This window comes from Polistes dominula, unplaced genomic scaffold (genome assembly GCF_049000335.1).
Source record: "Polistes dominula isolate Pdom_NZ unplaced genomic scaffold, Pdom_raw_medaka contig_37, whole genome shotgun sequence".
NCBI lineage: Eukaryota > Metazoa > Arthropoda > Insecta > Hymenoptera > Vespidae > Polistes > Polistes dominula.
In genome coordinates this window covers 5399506-5415791 of record NW_028301169.1, presented here as the reverse complement: position 1 = coordinate 5415791, position 16286 = coordinate 5399506, and the positions used below count along the sequence as shown (strand labels likewise).

Below are 16286 nucleotides of genomic sequence, written 5' to 3'. Positions count from 1 at the left end.
GTAATAGAGAGGAAGGGACAAAGGTATACAGAAAGTAAATTCAATAAAATCATTTTAAGAGAGAAAAGAGAGAGAGAGAGAGAGAGAGAAAAAACAAATGTACATTTGCTAGAAAAATATTCACAGTTAGAAATTCTTAATTAATTCTTTTTTTTTATAATGGCTAATCCAAAATGATGAATGAAAGTATGAACGGAAGCATAAATTTGAAAATAGAACGACGAGTTCTCTTACCTAATTTAAGTGCTATATCAGTAACATATGCATATGTGCACGCACGCTCCACACATATACTATACATATGTATAGTAAATAGTAACATCCAAACTTAACTATCAACAGTATAACGATTTCGCTCGTTCTTCTTTTTCATTCGATACGACTGGGTGACTCGAATCGTTATGACTTTCTAACGACGCTCGATTAATATGCACAAGCATGGATGTCGACGTTTCGATAAGGTCGTTTAGTTGCAAACGCGAATCTCGATAATATTTTCAAGATTTACACGAATTCGCGTCAGGTTTTCTTCTTTGATCTTCTCTAATTTTCTGTTCATTCATTTTATCTGACTGATTATTAGATAATAAATTAGAGAATGTGAAATTTATAGTTGGCATTTTTGTAAGTTAATTTTTTTAATTAATTAATTTTGGTATTGTAGTACTATACTATAGTTATTTATCGTATTAGACATGGTATAAATGATCGTAAAATTAAATTAAATTTTCTTGAAATTTTTACGACCAATTTTGTTAGATTGTGAAATCATAAATCTACGAAATTCTGACTTATTTTGTGCTATATTATAATATAGTGTACTCTAATATTTTGTATTAAATTATATTATTATCACTCTCTATTATACTATATTAATATTCAAATATCCTATTTTTTTCTATATCGAACTAACTTCACCGAATATAATACAAATAATTTAACATCACTTTTATAAAATCTAAAACCATAAATAAATAATAAAAAAATTACAAATTTAGGAGATTGATTTGAGTATAAACGAAAATGCGAAATGTAATTCTGATGAATGTACCATACCTACATATACCGTTAGAGTGACTTTTGATTAGCTTCTAATTGCACTAACCGTAACTTGACGTGAACGTTAAACGTCGATGTTGGGTACTCGTTAGCACGAATTCTACTACTGATTTCTGACATTGGTTACGTAAAACGGTTTACCAAACGTGGAATGTGTACTGTGTTTTAGTCTATCCTCTTCCCCTTTTATCTATTTATTCCCTTTTTTTATTTTTTTATTTTCATTTCAAATGGTCGTTTCGTTCGTTCTCGGTTGGGGTCAAGACAATTTAAAAAGGTGCGACACGAAATTGCGACCGGAAAAGTTTATGATCGTTGAAAACGGACGTGTCGAGGGATCTGAGGGGGGGATACCGTTTGTTCTTGTTTAGCTCGTTCAGTATTGGGGACGCGCACGTTCGGAAAAAATCAAAGACAATGAATAGTAATGAACGAACACATTTTGAATCTCACTCGTCTCCCTTCTCCTTCTTCTCCTCGTTTCATCGCTGCACGTGGAATCTATTTTGATTTGAGCTCTATTTTATGGCTGACGGAAAGTTTTTGTTAACTATATGATTTATAGACATCTATTTTATATCTTTATTGTATTGAAATCTTTTATCTTATACATAAAAAAAAGGATTATTTATCATTATTGTATAAATATGGATTAAGGCAAAAGTCATGTATCAATATTAAATTGATAAATATAGTAATTTAATTGAAATTATCTATTATGCGAAATATTTAAAATTGTTCACTTATAATTTTGATGGTGTTAGACTTCTGTCTCACTCTACATATCTTTATATATAAAATTTCAATGAACTTCGAAACTATTGAGCCGATTTTAATGAAATTTTTTTTATTTAGTATTGCTAATTTAAGGATTTGTTATTTAAAGGTAATCAACATTTTATAACAAAGCCACAGCAACGCGTGGCCGGAGTGTTCTAGTATATATATACACTTATTTTTATAATTTTATATTATTTTAATGGTTAAGCCTAAAAAAAATTATTGAAAAAAAAATATATTTATTATTTGAGTATTTATCTCGATAATTTCGATATGAAATCGATATAAGATAATTTCGAGCATGAAATCTAGCATTAACGAGAGAGAGAAATTTCTCTATCTTTGAAATTGTATGGAATTCGTTAAGCAAGAATCAATAATATCTGAATGAATAGGAACCAATGGAATCGTATCAAAGAGCTATGTATAGTGTATTATGAATTCTTTCTTCCAATTATAATCCAGGTTCAATGGACGAGAAATCCACGCAGACGATTAGGTATAAAATAAAAAGTATTACAGCGCAAAAAACAAAAAAAAAATAGAATAGAAAGAGAAAGATAAATAAAATAAAATGAAAAAGTAAATAAATAAATCAATCAAATCGTTCGCTCGTTCATTCGATCGGTTTGAATATACCGAAACATGATATCGAGTAAAAATTTCTATAGGATATCGTAACTCTAGCTCTCCAAGAGTGCAAATATTTTTTCAAAAAATATTTGTGAAGTATACGTGGCATCAATTATATCGAAGAATCTCTCTAAACATTTTTCTAATGTATGCAATACTAGTGGTTTTTTATCGTAAACACTTAAGAACGTCCCGTTAATCGATATCAGACCTTCGTTTCATTTCCATAACGCGAATGTGTTAAGATAAAACTTTTTCAATTAGGGACAAAACGTGAGATTCAGTTGAATTATTGTTTTCTAATTACTAGTGAAAATTGTTAGAGAAGATTTTATTGTCTTGACAAAAAATTATAGTGCTTATATGATAATAATAAAATTTTAAGTGAAGTTTTTCATTTTTTTCTTATTTTTCTTAAAGTATGAATTATAATTAGTATTAGGATAATTATATTCAAATGTAATTATTATATTGTATTAAATTATATTGAAATATTATATTTTATTGTAGTATGCAATGTTAGTAATGTATACTAATATTAAACTAATATTATACTATACAATATATTATAATATTATTTATACAATATTGTATACTGTCATATATTACACTATACTATAATAAACTAGTATATAGTACATTTGTACAAAACAGTACTGCATAATATAGTATGGCATACTAATATAGCGTACCAATAACGTGATTACAGATAGAACTCATGTATTCAAAATTATTCGTAATAAATAAGTTTTTGTTAGATACATAACTTGGTAAAAAAAATAATAAAAAAAATGTGGCATATTCGAGTTACTTCATACTGTACTTTCTAACGTATAAATCTTTCTCTCTCTTTTTCTAAAAATCGTCACCTAAAAAAAAAGAAAATGACGAGGAAGAAAAGAAATGGTATCACGAGATTCAATGAGTATTCGATATCCTTCTCGATTTCCTAAGACGTCTTTTCCTTGATATACCCCTCTCTTTCTTTTCCTCTCTTTTCCTCTCCTCTAAGGGATATTCGTTTTCGACGAGTCAGCTAGCCCGAAAATACCAATATCCGATAAGGTACTAACATAAGTTAAAAACTAATTTCTCGGTTCTACGACGCGATCTAAGAACGCGAATCTATCGAGCCCTGATTAAAGTCACCACTGAGGAGATAAGAACAGGAAGTTAAGGTAAAAGAAGAAGAAGAAAGGGGGATGGACGAAGAAAAAAAGATAAAGAGAGAGAGAGAGAGACAGACAGACAGACAGACACAGAAACAGAAACAGAAAAAAAGAGAGAGTGTGTATGTGGTGTAAGAAAGAAAAAGATGGAGAGAGAGTGAGTGTAAAGAACAGGAACAAAAAAACAAAGAGAGAGAGAGATGTGTAAAAGAGAAAAAGATGAAGAGAGAAAGGGTATGTTTGAAGCAGAATAAGGGAAATAAATAGAGAATAAGACAATGCGAGAGGAAGAAAGATAGAAAAATACCTTGATGTATGTAACATCGGGGAACACAAACTGATTCACCATCGAGACTCGACTACCCGTTGTCATCGTCGTCGTAGTCGTTGTACATAGGTACGTACTGTTTGCCGTTAGCTCCGATACCATAATAGAACTGTCAAAGTCGAATGAGAAAGGTGGGACAACGTCCCTCCCCACCCAACCCCGTTGGCTAACCCCTTCTACATGGCTCTTTATCGCCATTTCAACGCCATATATATATATATATATATATATATATATACACATTGTTAAACTATTACAATAGTGTTGTCCACGACAAAATGCTCTTGGTAATGCGACTTCGAGTCGTTCCAAAATGGAGTTCGATACATTTGGCCAAGCGGAAGTTTTCTATGAAGAAGAGTCTAACTTTTAAACTTTCCCTCGTATCCGATTTCCATCAGGTTTATTTTTATCGGATTTCGCGTTATTCAGTTTCTTGTTATATCAATAAATTGGGAGAGTTTGTAGGAGTATTTTAGAGTTTTATTTTTCATTATTTTTAATATTTTTGCTTATACTTATTATATAATAATATAGTATAATATATAAGTAATTATTTAATTTTGAAATTATTTTTATTAATAAGCCTATATGAATTTTCATATATTATTTCTTAAGAAATGAAATATATATTTTTCAAATGTAAAAAAAGAACGCTAACATAAGCGTAATTTAAAAATAGTAAAAAGCGTGAAAATAATTATAATAAATCTATCTTTACATACATTAAACGTCTCGATAATTAAATCCTTTTCATTGCATTATACATTCGTGTTTAAAAATTAGAAACGTTAAGTAAATTTCGTCGTTAGATAATTAAACACGTATTATTAGCATGTATTTATGCTATTCTTATGTTTGACTTTCCTTCGACTACTTTCAGGTTAAGAATAATAAAACGTTGGTTGAATTCATAGATCCGAATAATCTCGACTATATCAATTTCGTGAAAGCTTGAAATCATTTTTAAAAAAAGAGAGTAGTTTAAAAAGAAACGAACTTATTGTTAGATCTTGCACTTTTATAAACAAGGCATATAGTTTCTTAATTAAAAAAAGAAAAAGAAAAAAGTTATCTCACAGAATGTCAAAAAAAAAAATTTGTAATATCATTTAGAAACTTTTAGTCCACCTAGAAATTATTCTCCTTGGTACATCTTTTTATTTTTCAAAGACGATGGAGTGTTATGCGTCATCAATCGGATGTTAAATAAATGAGCGTATTTAATTATGAAGATGAAATATTTATTTATAAACATATCGTTCGTCTTCGTCTTCATTTTCGTTCGACAGTTAACGGTACATTTAGAAATTGTTAACATCGAACGACGTTGCGTTACTCTCTACGTATTTACGAGCGAACTATTCGACGTTGTAAGTACATGCATGTATGCATATATATATATATATATATATATATATATATATATATATTATATATATATTATTGCGACTTTATCAGCATGACAGAAATGCAGGTCGCATGCATCGCGGTGTTTTCTGACGATGACACATACGTTCGGACGATAGAAAACGTTTATTTTTTTTTTCTATTTTTTCTTTTTTCCTATTCTTTTATACGTATTAATATTAACCTCACTATTATTTTTTTTTGTGTTATACGCGACTACGTAGATTGCTGATTAAACGAAGATTGAAGTCTAGATATTATATAGTTAATGTATTAATGGCATTATAAATATTTTAACTGGTTTGGATAATAAATTGTATTTTTTTTTTTAAATATTTAATATTAAGATAAATAAAATTTTAATAATTATGATATAATATATAAGATTTTGTTTATAATAAAATCTACTAAGTTGTAGAAATTTTATTGATTAAAAATATATCAAAAAGTTTTAATATGATGAATCTATGTTATTGGATTACAAACATTGTGTTACCTAATAAATAATTTTAATATTTTTAGTATTTTATATCTGAATATACAAAATAATATTATAGTACAGTTTATTCGGTTGTTCGATAAGTAATGATGGAATTTATATTTAATATAAATAGAATTTTCGATAGGATACACTTAATTTTTAATTATACGTGTTATCGTTTATATGAATTCTTAAGTTTTTGAATAAGAATGGATACTAATAAATAAATAAATAAATAAATAAATAAATAAATAAATAAATAAATAAATAAATAAATAAATAAATAAAATATATAATTTTTGTCTGTAAAAATATTATATAAATATTTTATAATAGAATAAAAACATTACAATACAACATTTAAATAGAATTTATATAATACTAGACGAATTGTAAGTACTTTAAAATCTTTAACAATGTAACACAGTTGAAACAATATAATACAATATACAATACAATAAGTTTAAAAGAGATTTCGTAGCACACGTGTGTGGAATCTTTAAAAAGAATCGCATTGATATAACGGGAAACTCACGAGGAAGTCTTATATGGGAGTCGTCTTTCTCAAGCAAAGTTAATCTTTACGATTGAAATGGAATTGTTTTTGTATAACCTAAGGTAGAAAATAAAATAGATACACAGATATATATATATATATATATATATATATATATATATATATCGCAATATTAAAACGCGTGAAAGTCTGACAACTTAGTCTTTATCATTTTTCTATTTACAGTTCACTTGCTAGCACCATTTCACAGTCTCACGTTGATTAGTAAGAAAAAATTATAATCATTATACTCAAAATAAATTATTCATGCACGATTAGCAAAATTTTTTGTGAATTGATATTTTACTGTTACATCATCAATTAAAATTAAATACGAATGTTTATTTAGAAAAAATAAATAATTATTTAATCTGTTGGAGATAATTTTAATCATTATAATAAATATATTTATTATAATTTATCAATATTATGTATATGTATGTATTAATTATTAATTAATATCAATATAATAATTTTCCTCAATATGCCAAAAGGTAAATCAATAAACGGCTATCTATCAATAAATTCAATATTTTATTATTAAAATCTAATTTTGATAAATTTGAATTACAACATCTAAATTATTTATTACCTAAATCAATATTCAATAAATAAAAAATATCATCCTAACGTTAGAACAATACTTATAACATATTTATTTATTACCATTCTGCACAAAATTCTATTAGAAATAAATTTTGTTATGAACTAATATAAAAATTTCAAATTGTTGTGGCATCAAAGCACGAAATTAAAATAAATTTTAACTATGTTGTATATAAATATTTTTCTACTATACATATGTACAATGTGTGTAGAAAGTATTTGTACACCGATTAATTTGAAGTAAAATGTTGTGAAATTATAGTTTATTAACTAATTTTTTAAAAACAATGAATTTGTACATATTCTTCAGAGTTTCTACAATAGATATAATGAAATAAAAAATCGGCAGAACATATGAGCATTAAGTATTCGTACAATTCTTATTTCGAACCATTAGCAAAATGGTAATTGACCTCGTCAGTATGTTTGTAAGTGTTATCGGCATCAGTTGAACTTAAAATTTTTTAAGATTAAAAATTATTGTTAAAAAATGGAACGTAAACGTGTGGAAACAATGATAGAAAAAAGAAAAATTATTATTAATTATTTATATAATCGATCTAAAAGTTCATTATAAATTATTATTATAAAATTTTTTTATTTATTCAAAAAAATTATTTTTTATTTCATTATATCTATTGTAGAAACTCTGAAGAATATGTACAAATTCATTGTTTATACAAAATTAGTTAATAAACTATAATTTCACAATATTTTATTTCAAATTGATCGGTGTACAAATACTTTCTACACCCACTGTATGTATATTTGCGAGTACCCACACGAGGAACATTGAAAAAGAATAAAATCGATAGAATCCACCATTTTGTAAAACCACAATGATGATACTATAACTCTATGAAAACGTTTATTCGTAGAAAAATATATACTTAAAAAGTATTCTAACGTTTAGTCGCGTTATCTTACATTTAAATATAAATGTCAGCTTTATTGGTAAGGTTTTTTTTTTATTATGCAATGCAAACGTTTACTGAAAGAAAAACAAGTACACATAGCAACGTTATTACGAACCAGATCGAACTTTGTAACTCACGTTTTGTATAATAATAATCATAATAATAATAATAATAATAATAATAATAATAATAATAATAATAATAATAATATTAATAATTAATATTAAATATTTTTTTCTTTATGCTAAGTCATCATAATAAAAGTTTTATTATGACAAAATTGAATTATAAAAACTCGTTTCTCTCGAATAATACATTTATTATTATACGATAATATTTCTGATCGATTTAACTAAAACTATTGTTTTAATATTGTCTGACAAATTGATTGATTTAATTGTAATTATTAATTAAACATCGACTATTAAATGTCAGGGGGACGTTTAATTGAACGACGTTCTTATTACGACGACAAATCATTCGAGGAAATACGATATCAATTTGTACGAGATGTCATACATATCTACAATGTATACAGGGTGTCTCAAAAATCTCTATACAATTACATCAATACTACATAAATTTAACAACAACATACTATGTTAGCTTAAAAATATGTTTTTTAAAACGTAAGATTTTTACAAATATGAATAATAAATGAATAATAAATTAATAATTTATAACATAAAATGTGTAATATACAAAAAACAATGTGTTTTCAATACTAATTTGTTTATACCTGAAAAAAACAAAGTTAACTAACTCAGAAATTGTATGTAATTTTAAATCTTTTTATTAAAGATGCACATCACTGACACTAATTTACGTGGATCTAACAGTATATTTCTGATAGAATTTAAGAAAAAAAGGTTTGAAAAATGTAAGAAAATAAAAGAATATTTTCAAAAAGAAAGAAACGTGCATAAAAAAGTCCAAACAGAGATAAGATTATCTGTGATTTATTGATTTATATATAATTTCATAATAATTAGTAATATATGTGTAATAAATAAATAAATATATTTGTGTTTTCATAATCTGCAGTTTATTTCTCTTAATTTTAATTATTTTTTAAAATAGATAATAACTTTTGAAACCCCTTATAATTTTCTTTTACATAGTAGAAAAACTAAAGATTTTAATAAATTTCCCACCATAAGTCATAAAGCTATCTCAGAAACGAAAATAACTTTGAAAAAAATTACGTACATATGTACATACATGTATAATTAATCGACCATAAATATGTCGAGTTAAAAACCATACATTGACTCTAGCTATCAAAATCTAAAAGATACGATGATGACTATGTTAATATGTATGTATATATATTTTCTATCTTAATTACTCTTACAGTCATAAATCTATCATCTATACTTACGAATTTAAGCTTTTGTATACTAATAAAACGTTAATTAACTATGACATAACATAGAACTCTTCAAAAAATCCCTAATATTAATTTCTCTAATTATCCATAACAAAAATAACATAATTAAAAATGTATTAATTTAATGAATAAGATGAAACGAATTGTTTAATCAAAACTTTATATAGGCTGGGTCAAAAGTTTTTAGATAATTTAAAAAAATTAATCATTTTTTAGTATAAATTTTAAAATATTATGTGGAAGAAAAATGAGCCTAAAAATTTTTGATAAAGAAGTAATTGATATATAAAATTATCTAATAACTTCTGATCCGTATAAATATTCTTTTATTTAAAATATGATGCATTTGAATTTGGTGTTGAACGATTGTCACGAATTTCTCAAATGAGCCAATAAAAGATAATTAAATTCCCAGATAACATTAAAAGAGAGAAAAAGAGGCGAAGCAGATAATTTGAAAGTAAAATTTAAGCTCGTTTTCTTCCGATAGATTAAAAGAAAAAAAACCAAATAATCTGATCAACTGTAATCGTAGTATCCTTTCGAGTCCGTGGGAATCGTGAAAAGGTAAAAGGTAGGTTCTCTTCTCGAGAAGGATGCAAGCAAGGCCGAAGTCACGTTTTACGAGTGCAATTTCAACTATATATATATATATACACTTAAATAGATAAATACATATAATATATGTGTGCCTGACTATACAGAAAGGTAGTAGAACGAACCTGACAAGATGTTCGATTTGCCTGCAGCAAAAGTAAAAGTTAGTGATCGGGAGAAAGCTTCTAGTTTCTTCTATCTCTCTCTAAGACACTTGCATGTACATGTATGTTTATATATATATATATATATATATATATGTAAATATTTGTGCATATTGTTGTATAAGATCGAATATATTATTTATATTATTAAGGTATTATATTGTGTAGTTTGTTGATGTTATGTATGTTTTATTGTTTTTTTTTTTTTTAATGAAAAATTTCTATTAATATGGAATATATAGAAATCATATTTAACAAAAAATATAAAAAAAATTCATATTCCTAAAAGACTTCATATATAATTTTATTATTTTTTAAAATTACTAGTTTTATGTTGGTATATAATATAATATTATTTTTATATAGTTTACCAAAAACGTCTAATTATTTAGAGTAAAACTTGGGGTTTCCAAGATGAAACCGCAAAACATACATACATAAATAATATGTATACATACTAGGATGCTCCGGCCACGCGTTGCTGTGGTTTTGTTATAAAATGTTGATTTAATGTAATTCTAAACTATTTAGTGAATTATAACAACACACAAAATAATACCACAATTACAATGGAATACATAAAATAATAATGCACGAAAAAATATAAAGAGCAATGTTAGTTATTCATATGTAAATCTGAAAAAAATGTTTAACGTGAATTAATTGAAATGTAATACAGCGCCATATGTTGAAAACTTAGAGTACTTAGAGACCTAAATAACCTTTAAATAAAAAATCCTTAAATTAGCAATACATAATAAGAATAATCGCGATAAAAACTATCCTATGTACTAAGTTGAAAAAAATCACACAAAATAAAAAAAATTTTATTAAGATCGATTCAGTACTTTTGAAGTTCATAGGAAACCAACAATGCGACACTCAATTTTTATATATAAAGAAGATAATATATGTATACATTTAGAATGTCTTATATTTGTTTTTAATATACATAAATTTGGTAAATATGTATGGATTTAGGTATAAGGGGGGTTTAAAGTAAGTGTATATAAGAATACACACACATACACGTATTCATAGATGCCGCAAGTGAGAAATTAGTCTGAATCGTTTCGTTTTGTTCGTTCGTTCGTTCATTGGCAAGTACGAATCCGACGTCTGTCAAAGGTTATAACCCGATTGAAACTCCTGCACCGTACCATTCTTTCCTACAAAATTTGATTAAACCAACCTGACGCGACGAAAGAGAGTTAGCGCCTCCGCATCCCATACCACACTTTACCGCACCTTACCGCACTGTACCGCACCACACTGCACCACACCGCAACTATCGAATTTAATTCTTCGAAAGTTTAAGTCTGTTCCCAACGACCGACGAAATTCAATGCATAACATATATATGTCTATATCATGTAATTTCATTTTAATCTAAGAATAAGATCTCTATTACGATGTTTAATCTGTTTTTTTTTTATAGTTTGATATTGATACAATCTTTTTTTTTGTAAATTAATTTTCTTTTTATCGTGCATTTTTTTGTATAAATATATTTTGAAATTTTATTTTTACTTCAACGGGTGAATTTCACTTTGCAGATTTAATTATTGTCGATAAATTATTAATATCAATTTTGATTATTAATAATCTTTATAAAATTGTTTTTCTTTTAATATGTGGATAATTATGAATAAAAATAAATGTAATATATAAAAATAGAGAAATCACACTTCGTTATCTACAATTTTCAAGAACACGATCATGTTTTCAGGAACGTTCAAGTTCGCTTAAGCGATAAGTCACACTCTAATAAACGAGCTTGTCTCAGTTCACGAACTCGGAACACACTATCGAACTAATAATACTTGCGCACGCGAACGATTACTATGAAAATGGCGTTGATAACTACATATGTCATATATAAAAAATAGTCTCGAAGTTTCTAAACAATATCAAAAATCAATTGCTTTAATACGAAATATTTTGAACTTGCACTTCTATAATTCCATTGGAAAAAAGAATAACAATATTGAATTAATATTGGCTAGAAACTTTTGAGTTACCAAGGGACTTTTGGTCCGCATTGTGCATCTACATAATGCATATGTTACAGTTAATGTATATATTTTGGGCATTCTAAAAAAAACCCACTAAAATTGGTCATCTATATCACTCTATAGAATGCCCAGAAGATTTCAGTCAATATATAAAATATACTTCAGTAGGATATGCTTAAAGCACGAAGGAATAGGAAAAAAAATTTGAAGATATTGTAAGTGAAACAAATCACGGAAATTTAAAAATACCTCATCCTACTTTAAATACAACCAATAGAAGGACACTTTATAGATTGACCGAAAATTGTTAAAGGCTATCTGTACAATCTTCGCAGTAATACATTGCCTGTAATACATACACACATACACATATATATACACATATGATTGTTTTCATTTCCTTTTTCAATTCTATATTTTATGACTAATTTTTTAATTGGTTTTTATTGTTTTGCTTATGTTTTCGTTCTTTGATTGCGAGACTAAAATCGTGACTAGTAATCAATAGCGAAACGAACTCGACCAACAAAACCACAAGTCGATTTCTAGCCGGAGTGTCAACTAACGAGTTTCTCTTTGGTGCTTCGTTGCGGATTCTCGAAAGCCTACAAGTACACGCCTATTTGTTTATCGAGTTACTCTGCGAAGACCGACAACCCTTAAAAAGAAAGAAAGACAGATAGAAAAAAAAAGAAGGTGAAAAGGAAGAAAAATTCGGATTTAGAAAGGATTTGAAGAATTCCCCTTTGTTTACTTCCAACCTTAAATCCTTGCGGGCCCTAGGGTAATGATTTTAGGTGACACTAACGAGATTTAGATATTTGGGATCTTTTTTCACGGTAAGAAGGAATCTTGTTTCTTTACGAATTTAAAGGTTTCGCCCTTTGGAATTTATATTCACTTGATACTTTTTTATTGTTTAACTTTTCTTTTTTTTTTAATTTAAATTTATCTTCACTATGTTAGTTGTTTTCTTTTTTTTTTTAATAAAAAAAAAAAAAAACTATCTAGAGGATTTGTGTAAATATTTATACGTTTGAACTAATTTGTGAAATGACTAACTAAATTATACAAAATGAAATAATAGTGGATAACTATAAGGATTGCTGTAAAAAGAAAAGTAAATTTTAAAGACAGACCAATTTTTAATCTCTTACTTTTTATTTTTAGATATTTCTATCTCTTACTTTACTTGTCTTTCTCCTAAATTTATATAGGTATATGTGTATATAACTCAAGGAAAAAAATTTTTTTAACCTAATCACTTTTATGCCATTTGATACATTTGCAATAAGAAAAATATTAACTTATACTAATTCTGGATGTTCCCTACGGTTCTTCACGTAGTCACCTATTAACCTTAACTTTTTTCCTTCAGTGGTTATATCGCTTTCTTTTTCTTTCTTTTTCTTTCTTTTACAATTAAACTAATTTTCACGTTTATGTAATACATATTTTTCTTAATGATTAATGAAATCGAAAATTATACTAATCGAATATATATAGATATATTTTAATTAATGATTTCAAAAGTTAATATTGATCGTTTTATTTTTAAAAAATCACAATAATTTATTGATTACTAGCAGTTATAATTTTTCTATTACGGTAAAGGTCATTTCTAATTGTATAGATTATTAGAATCGATGAATACGTGTTTGCGTGTATATAAACTTTGATAAAAATATTTCTCTAGATCCTGAATAAATGAAATATTTAATCGATGTTGACAAATTACGGTAACTTGACATGAAATCATATAAATGATATTTTAATCAATTCTAAAAAAAGAAAAACATATCGATAACAATGATTGAAAGATAAAACGAGATAGAGATCATTAATAAGCAACATTCTGTCGCACGTCTACTGAATTTGAGCGTCGTGTCAAGGTCATCACGTCTGACCAAGGAGACGTTCGTTTCAGAAAAGGAAAAAAAAGAAATATATAAAATAAAAATAAGAAGGATAAAAAGTGAAAGAAGGACGAATGAATGAGATCACGAGAGTGAGACAACAAATAAGAACATTATGCAAATGAAAAGAACGTTCTCTTCTACGAGTGAACCACGTAGGATAACGAAAGAAATATAATCAAAATTTGTATTTTCTTTAATGCAAACCGAGTAAATTTCAATTTCGCTTTTAGACGAAAAAAGCAAAAATAATGATAAACAAGAAGAGAATTACAATTAAATTATTTCTATTTTCTTCTTCTTCTTCTATCTAGGTATTACAGTATTCTTTTCTCTATATGTATTTATTTTTATGACCAAGGGTGTATAAATGGAAATTTTACTTTCTGCAATTTCGATTTCTTTTGTAGAAAAATAAACAAATAAAAAGAATAATATCAAAAATAATTAAATTGTATTAAAAGTATAATTAAGATTTTCTTTTTTAATTTACGTTAAAATTATAATTTACTGTAGAACAAAAAAAATAAACAGAAATTTTCGGAGATAGTCATATTCTAAAATAAGAAAAAAAACAAAAACAAATTAAATTTTAAGAGATACATTAATAGCTGTCTAGCTTGTCTCTGTCAGAGACAAAAATCAGTACACATGAAAGTTTGATGATGAATAACTTTTGAACGCTTAATTTAATCGCCAAAACATAAGACACTATTTTTATAGAGCAGTTAATTTCCTACAAAAATTTGTATTGTGCACTTTTTAATAGTCATTTATTGTCGAGTTATAAAATTCTTAAGCAAAAATGAAATTTGTCTAAAAATCATCAAATTTAAATCTTCAATATCATTCAAATGGTGAGGTTTACGGAAAAAATATAAGATACCTTTTTTGTAGAGCATTAAATTTCCTACAAAATTCGTCTAAAACATTTTTCTGTACAATCAATAAATAATGAGGTATGAATTTTAATCTATTGAACTGAAAAAAAAGTAAAAAATTGCGATGCGGAGGGTCTTCCTATTAAAATTAAGAGCTCATATTGAGTGAGAATTGTTTTAAGGTGTCTAGGAACCCATTTTTGCGTGGCATTTGAAAAAAAAAAAATAAGTCATTTTTTTGACCCACCCTAATATATATATATATATAAAAGAAAATTAGAAATCGATTGCTAAATAAAGTAAAAGGAATGATAAAACATACGCGCACACATTTTTAAAAACAACAGGTCGAACCTTATCGAAGATTTCTTTAGAACCAAGATAATCACGTTTGACACGACATGCTTATGTACACGCATCGAACACGTGGATTTCACGTTCGTAGTAGAAATAGTATCGTGAGTACCGTTAAAGCGTGCACGAGTGAAATAGCCGATCACACATATACACATACTCATACGCATCCACGCATTCATCCACGCATGCATCCACGATTTGCGAGAGAAATAGTCGTTTACGTCATACCAATTCTTTTCCTTTCTTTTATTTAATGTTATTTTTTCTCTTTTTCTACATGAGAACATACGAACAAAGAATAAGAATATACGTCGTTGAATCACGTTAGATGAGAACAATTTCGCTCTTTTTCTTTTAAACTTTTATTTATTCATTTTTTTTCAGTTTCGTGTTTTTCTAATACTTATATACAAATACATTTTTATTTAGGTATACTATTTTAATTCTCTATATAATACCTTAAAACATGAATTAAACATATACTGTATATTTATATTTGTATTTTAAAAACTTAAATTTACTTTAAATCCCATTAATTTTAACAATTTTACTACATTTAATTTTCTAATTTTTCTTTTTATTAATTCAGTATGATAATGGATTTAAAATATGATTAAATTTAAAGGAATAACAACAAATGCAACTTGATTTGATTTTTCGTAGTATAATAATTATTAAAAATAAACAAAAATAATTAAATAAAAAATATTAAATATCAAAAAATTAGATTTTACTTTTCTTTAATGATATAAATAAGAAACAGTAAAAAAAGAAGAGTGAAATAAAACAAACAAATATAAAAAGTTAAACGAAGCGAATAAATCTGGTTTTGTTTGATGATTTATAAAGTAACTCGTCTAACAGGATACATTTTATAAATAGCGAGTATACGTCGTCGTTGTGTAGAAAGGAGACCTTTTCGTAGTTAATTACTTTAACCGACAACTTCTATCAAAGTAGAATTCGGATCGATTCACCTGTGCTATCTAAACATTCAACCCACGTTTGAAGATATTGATTATTGATA

At 26.4% G+C, this 16286-nt stretch overlaps 1 protein-coding gene across 6 annotated transcripts in view; it reads right to left on the bottom strand.

Moving 5' to 3' along the window:
* The window catches only part of siz (Brefeldin-resistant Arf-GEF family protein schizo), a 105414-nt gene that overhangs the window by 30170 nt on the left and 58958 nt on the right, over positions 1-16286 (bottom strand). Inside the window, exon 1 of one of the 6 annotated variants that reach the window (XM_015333189.2) lies at positions 11120-11238. The exons of 4 other annotated variants lie outside the window; for them this stretch is intronic. The gene's annotated coding sequence lies outside the window, so the exon portion shown is untranslated. Of the gene's footprint in view, positions 1-3948; positions 4068-11119; positions 11239-16286 lie in introns of those variants that run through there. One more of the 6 variants, XM_015333190.2, reaches the window with a different exon arrangement.